Source organism: Equus quagga, chromosome 5 (genome assembly GCF_021613505.1).
Source record: "Equus quagga isolate Etosha38 chromosome 5, UCLA_HA_Equagga_1.0, whole genome shotgun sequence".
NCBI classification, from domain to species: Eukaryota; Metazoa; Chordata; class Mammalia; order Perissodactyla; family Equidae; genus Equus; species Equus quagga.
In genome coordinates this window covers 103138595-103145121 of record NC_060271.1, presented here as the reverse complement: position 1 = coordinate 103145121, position 6527 = coordinate 103138595, and the positions used below count along the sequence as shown (strand labels likewise).

Below are 6527 nucleotides of genomic sequence, written 5' to 3'. Positions count from 1 at the left end.
CAAAGGGTGAAGGGGTGCACCTACAACACGACTGACAAACAATAATGTACAACTGAAATTTCACAAGACTGTAAGCTATCGTTAACTCAATACAAATTTCACTTAAAAAAACTGTATACCCTGCCTCCTTTGTCCATTCGTCTAATAAATATTTACTGTGTACATACTACATGCCAGGCACTGTGCTAGATGCTGGATACATATTAAAGCGGAAAACCAGGCAGTTTCTACTTTCACGGCACTTACAGTCTAGCAGGGAGAACAATCAAATAATCACAAATAAACATAAATAAACATAATGTTACAACTAAGGTAAATACTATGAAACAAAGGTACATAATGCCATGAACATTCACGAAGGCTGGTTATAGATATTTCCCTACTGCTGCTACTTAATATAAAAACATGAAATTCAACATTTAGTTTTTAAAAAATAGCTTTATTGAGACGTAATTCACATAACATACAATTCACTCATTTAAACTGTACCTGTCAGGTCTCTAGTATATTCACAGAGTTGTGCCATCATCGCCACAAAGTTTAGAATGTTTTCATTACCCCAAAGAAACCCCTCTCCCCTTAGCCATCACTCCCTTCTTCTCCAGCGCCACACAACCACTAATCTACTCTCTGTCTCTATAGATTTGCCTATTCTGGAGATTTCATGTAAATGGGATTATACAAAATGTGGTCTTTTGTGACTGACTTCTTTCACTTAGCATGTTTTCGTGGTTCATCCATGTTGTAGCATGTGTCAGCACTTCATTTTTTTATTGCTAAATAATATTCCATTGGACTATTTGTTTTTCTTAGCACAGCCAGAAACAGAATGCTGTTCCACTGTATTCTCCACAGCCAAACAAATTCAGTTTGTCATGTTTCCAGAAAAAGGTGACAGTAAGTAAATGTTGGCTGAGCCTTGCAAGGGTGGCAGCCGTGTTTAGAAAGACTCTTTTCATGAGTGAATTTATTCACTCAGCTCTTAGTCTATTTAGTATTCTGATTCACAAAAGGAAGTGATTCTATTTTGGCATTCTTTTTCTCTTTCTCCTGCACTCAGCTCTTTGGTCTCTACTGACTTGCTGTGTTAAATTATGCAAGTTACTTAAACTTTGTTTATTTAACTCCTGTGTGCTCCGTAATATCAGCCCAGTCCAGCCTGCTTGTTTGCCAGAGCTGTTTGGAGACAATTTTTCATATGATATGCATCATCAGCTCCCACAGAAGGCAGAAGGAATTTGATGTGTGGGGGTAGTCTGGGATCCAGTCCAAGATTAGTGCTCATCTGGAAGAAATATGGAAGCCTGATACTCACTTGCTGGCCTTTAGTCATATTCGCTTACTGCCTTCCCTCTTAGGAACTTTGTAAATCTTTATCTCTTTTGTGCTTTTCCTATATAAGGTGAGATAAGCTTAAAAAAAAAATTGTAGAGGAAAAAGCCTTCTGACACCCTCTATTGGCCAACTGTGAACCAGAGAGTAATTTGTTTGACCCAGCTTTGTGACCTGCGGGAGGATTACCCATAACATTCAGAATTCTCTTTTTTTTTTTGTTTGTTTTTTTGCACTGAGACTGGCCTCTCCAGACCCCATCTTGGGATGTAAAATCCAATTAGATTAAAATTATCACTCATCTACTTATGCCGTGTTCTGTGCTGGGTGCTGAGGAGGATGCAAATAGAAAGAAAACAAATCCTTGGTTTCAAAGAGCTCACAGTCTAACAGAGAGATAAAGAGCGGTACTTAAGGCAGAGGGAGATAAGTGCCAAGAGGAGTGAAAACCTAAATGCTCAGGGAGCAGAAACAAGAGAGGACATTACTGCTGGTGGGGCACCAAGCATGGTTACATGGAGATTATTTGAGCTGTGTCTTAGAGGATAGTTAGAACTTTTAACAGTGGACATAGGAAATAGCAGGTAAACGGTCCAAAGGCACTTCCCTGGGGTGGGGAAGTGCACAGCAACAGTCTCAGATATGTGAAGGGCAGCTGTGAAAAATAAACCTGAAAAAGTAAGATGGAGGCCTCGAATACTGTACTAAAGAATCTATTCTTGATAAGCAAAAGGAAGCCAATGAAGGTCTTCGGTGCCATGTACATCAAAACTGCACTTGGGGGCCAAGCCCGGTGGTGTAGTGGTTAAGCTCGCTAGCTCCTCTTCGGTGGCCTGGGGTTCGCTAGTTTGGATCCTGGGCACTATAAAGCCATGCTGTGGCCCTGTCCCACATAGAACTAGAAGGGCTTACTACTAGGATATACAACTACGTATTGGGACTTGGGGGAGAAAAAAAAAAGGAAGATTGGCAACAGATGTTATCTTAGGGCCAATCTTCCTCACCAAAAAAAAAAAAGAATACCTTAAAAAAAAAGCAAAAAAAACCCTGCGCTTAAGGACGGTTAACCCGTCAAGAGAGTGAAGGATGGATTGACAACAGAGGACAATTCAGGCTGGGAGACGAAACAGGAGGGTGCCGAGTTGAGGCAGACGGAGTGAAAAGGAGGTGACCGCTACACAGGCTCTGAGCTCTTAGGTGCGACGAAGGCCAGCGGTGGACGCTCCTGGACAGAACTCCCCGGCGAGTTAGGAACTGGGAGGCGTCAAAGTCATAGCCACACCCCCAAGTGACGTCAGGCGGTCGGATGCGGCCTGTGATTGGCTACTCTGGCCGCCAGTCCCGGGAGGAGGCGGTGTCCTGCCCCCGCCCGCTCTGGGCTCGGTGTGGGGCCGGCGCGGGTTCAGAGCCCCGGGAGCCCCGCAGCAGGCTCGGCCGGGACGTTGGGCGCTGCCGCCAGGGGCCCGCAGCAGAGGTAGGCAGACGGGAAAGGCCGGGAGTCCAGGGGCGACCCCAGCTCCTTCGCTGCCCGGGGATCCCCGCCCCCTCGAGAGCCCGCCGTCCCGGGGGGGCTCGCCGGACCGAGGATGAGGGCTGCTGGCGGAGCCGGCGGGCGGGGACCAGGGGGATGGAGCGGGCTGGCGTGGGATGGAGCGGGACTCGCCCCCGCGCCTCCGGCTGCAGCCTCGGGACTCGACGTCACCCGCTCCGCGCTCTCGGGACTGCGGTCTGGGCTGGGGGCTGTGGCCGGCGGCTCCTGGACCCTTGGTTTCCCGTGACATTTTGTTTGAAAACTGGGGGCCCGGGTCTGTGGAGCGGCTCTGGCGGTCCTGGGGGCGCACCCGGCAGTCCCGCGTCCCCGCGCCGGGTGGCCCACGCAGTTAGGGATGCTACGGCTCGGCCTCGGCTTCTTGGGAGCCCCTCTGATCTCGGGGGCGAAACTTCTCAAAACTTAAAACAACCGTTTTCTACACCTCGAGTTGCCGGAATGTCAAAGTGCCCTTAGGTGACCTACCATGAAACTGCGCTGTCCCTGAAGTTACTAGACCACTTTTTAAAAGACGGAACATTTGAGCCATTGATTTTGATGTGCAGAATGCCATGGAAAGAGAAGTTGAGCCATTGACGCTGTGAGAGCTCTAGCGCTGTCTACCTGCAGGTCACTGCCTTCTTTGTGGAAATGCCCGTCGCAAGCCTCGCCCGCACCGCGGTGTGGGGCTCCGAGGAGCTGGGGGCTCGGGGCTCGGAGCTCGGAGCACGGCTGCTCTGGGCAGCGCCGCCCAAGAAGGGCGGACTTTGCTCAAGCGGGGCTGGGTGGTGGTCGGGAGGTTCCTTAACAAGGCATGCCTCAGTCTGGTCAATAAAGACATCTTTTCTGCTTTGGAGAAAAAATTAGTTCTCTGGCCAAGTTAAGCTGTCCCTTAAGAGGAGAGAATTAGAGAATTTGAGTGGCTACCCTGAGCTTCATCAGGGTAAGCCTAAGTAGATGAATTCTTTCTTTTCTTTTTCTTTCTCTTTTGGGATTTGGAAGAGAAACAGGAAGTCAGAGATTCAGAGAAAAGAGCATTTACTCCACCACTGTAAACAGTTTATTTTGTGCCAGTAAATATTTCCAAAAGTCATTGGGGTATTTGAAAAACCAAGACTTTTTCCTGTCCGCTGCAGTGAATTATTTTCAAATTCAAAATCTAGAAATGATACTTATTTAGCAAGTGATTATAGCTCCTAAAGCTTCATAGTTAGGTTCTGTAAAATCAGTGGTAATGGAAAAGGATGGTGGATATTGTTCAAAATTAGAATCTTTACTCAAGATGGTGCATTAACACAAAATTTACTTTATACTAACTGGAATTACAGAATGAAATGAGGAAATCAGGTGTCTAGACCTCAGGTCAGACCATTAGCCAACCAGTCTGTAGTTCTGAATTTTTCTTTATTGTGGTCCTATTAATAGCAAATGCAGACATTAAGTGACAATTTAATAACATTCTTAAGGTTTTGCTACTTCACTGTAAAATATGTAATTATCATAGCTAAAGAAATGAATAGGTATATTTAATTTAGTATTTATTTATTGTGTCATTTTCATAGCAAAGTACTCTTGGTAAGATATATGTATGATACTTGTCATATTTGATGTTAACACCTCTAAATTATTTGAGTTAATGATGGAGTTCTTGGCAGGAATAACCACAAACAATGGATCGTTAAATTGTAAATGTTGACCTAATATACATCCATTTAAATTGTTACTTTTTCTTTACTCACTTGTAAATATATGCTCTTTTTAGAATTGAGATATAATTCACAAACCATGTATTTTACCCTTTTAAAGTGTATACAGTTCAGTGTTTTTTTTAGTATATTCACAAAGTTGTGCAACCATCAGCACCATCTAGTTCTAGAATATTTTCATTACTCCAAACCCATTAGTGATCGATCACCATTGCCCTCTGTTCACAGCCCTTGGCAACCAGTGACCTACTTTCTGTTTCTTTGGATTTGCCTATTTTATATAAATGAGGTCCTAAAATATATGGCCTTTTGTGTCTGGCTTCTTTCACCTGGCACCTAGGGTAATGCTTTCAAGGTTCATCCATGTTGTATCATCTATTAGTGCTTTGTTTCTTTTTGTGGCTAAATAATATTCCATTGTGTGGATATACCACATTTTGTTTATCCATTCATCTGGTTTTGGACGCTTGGGTTGTTCACACTTTTTGGCTATTTGAATAAGGCTGCTATGAACTTCTGTGTACAGGTTTTGGTGTGGAATTATGTGTTCAATTCTCTTGGGCATATACTTAGCATTGGAGTTGCTTGATCATATGGTAACTTTATGTTAAAACTTTTGAGGAACTGTTAAACCGTTTTTCAAAGCAGCTGTACCATTTTTCAAAGCAGCTGTACAATTTTTACATTCCCAACATCAATGTATGAGAGTTCCTATTTTTCTACATCCTACCCCTTGTTATTGTTTATATGTCTTTTTTATTATAACCATCCTATTTGGTGTACAGTGGTATGTCATTGTGATTTTGATTTGCATTTTCCCTTATAGCTAATGCTATTAAACATCTTCTCATGTGCTTTTGGACATTTGTATATCTTCTTTAGAGAAATGTCTGTTTAGATCTTTTGCCTTTTTTTTTTTTTTTTGAGGAAGATTAGCCCTGAACTGACATCTGCCGCCAATCCTCCTCTTTTTGCTGAGGAAGACTGGCCCTGAGCTAACATTTGTGCCCATCTTCCTCTACTTTATATGTGGGATGCCTGCCACAGCATGGTTTGACAAGCGATGCGTAGGTCCACACCCGGGATCCGAACCAGCAAACCCTGAACCACCAAAGCAGAACTCGCAAACTTAACCGCTGTGCCACTGGGCTGGCCCCACCCTTGTTTTTTTTTGAGGAAGATTAGCCCTGAGCTAACATCTGCTGTCAACCCTTCTCTTTTTTGTTGAGGAAGACCAGCCCTGAGCTAACATCTGTGCCCATCTTCTTCTCTTTTATATGTGGGATGCCTGGCACAGCATGGCTTGATGAGTAGTCCATAGGTCTGTGCCCAGGTTTGGATCTGGCAAACCCTGGGCCACTGAAGCTGAGCACGAAAACTTAACTGCTACGCCAGGGGGCTGGCCCCACTTTTGCCTATTTTTTTTTAATTTTTTTTATGGACATGGTAGGCACCTGAGGCCTCCAGGCAGGACCAATGTAATTGGTTCCTTAGCCCTAGTTGTTTTTTTTTTTTTTTTTTTAAGATTTTATTTTTCCTTTTTCTCCCCAAAGCCCCCTGGTACATAGTTGTGTATTTTTAGTTGCGGGTCCTTCTAGTTCTGGCATGTGGGACGCCACCTCAGCGTGGCTTGATGAGCGATGCCATGTCCGCACCCCAGGATTCGAACTGGCAAAACCCTGGGCCGCCGCAGTGGAGCGTGTGAACTTAGCCACTCGGCCATGGGGCGGCCCCCCTGCCTATTTTTTAATTGTGTGTGTGTGTTTTTTAAAGATTGGCACCTGAGCTAACATCTGTTACCAACCTTTTTTTGTTCCCCCTACTTCTTCTCCCCAAAGCCCCCCAATACATAGTTGTATATTCTAGTTGTGAGTGCCTCTGGTTGTGCTTTAACTGTTTCTTTTTTTTTATGGTTGAGTTGTAAAAGTCCTTTATGTATTTTGGATGTAACTCCTTTATCA

At 44.3% G+C, this 6527-nt stretch overlaps 1 protein-coding gene across 3 annotated transcripts in view; it reads left to right on the top strand.

Moving 5' to 3' along the window:
* The first annotated feature begins 2712 nt into the window (after positions 1–2712).
* The window catches only part of PLEKHH2 (pleckstrin homology, MyTH4 and FERM domain containing H2), a 101738-nt gene continuing 97923 nt past the window's right edge, over positions 2713–6527 (top strand). For all 3 annotated transcript variants that reach the window (XM_046662978.1, XM_046662977.1, XM_046662976.1), the window contains exon 1: positions 2713–2806. The gene's annotated coding sequence lies outside the window, so the exon portion shown is untranslated. The remainder of the gene's footprint in view (positions 2807–6527) is intronic.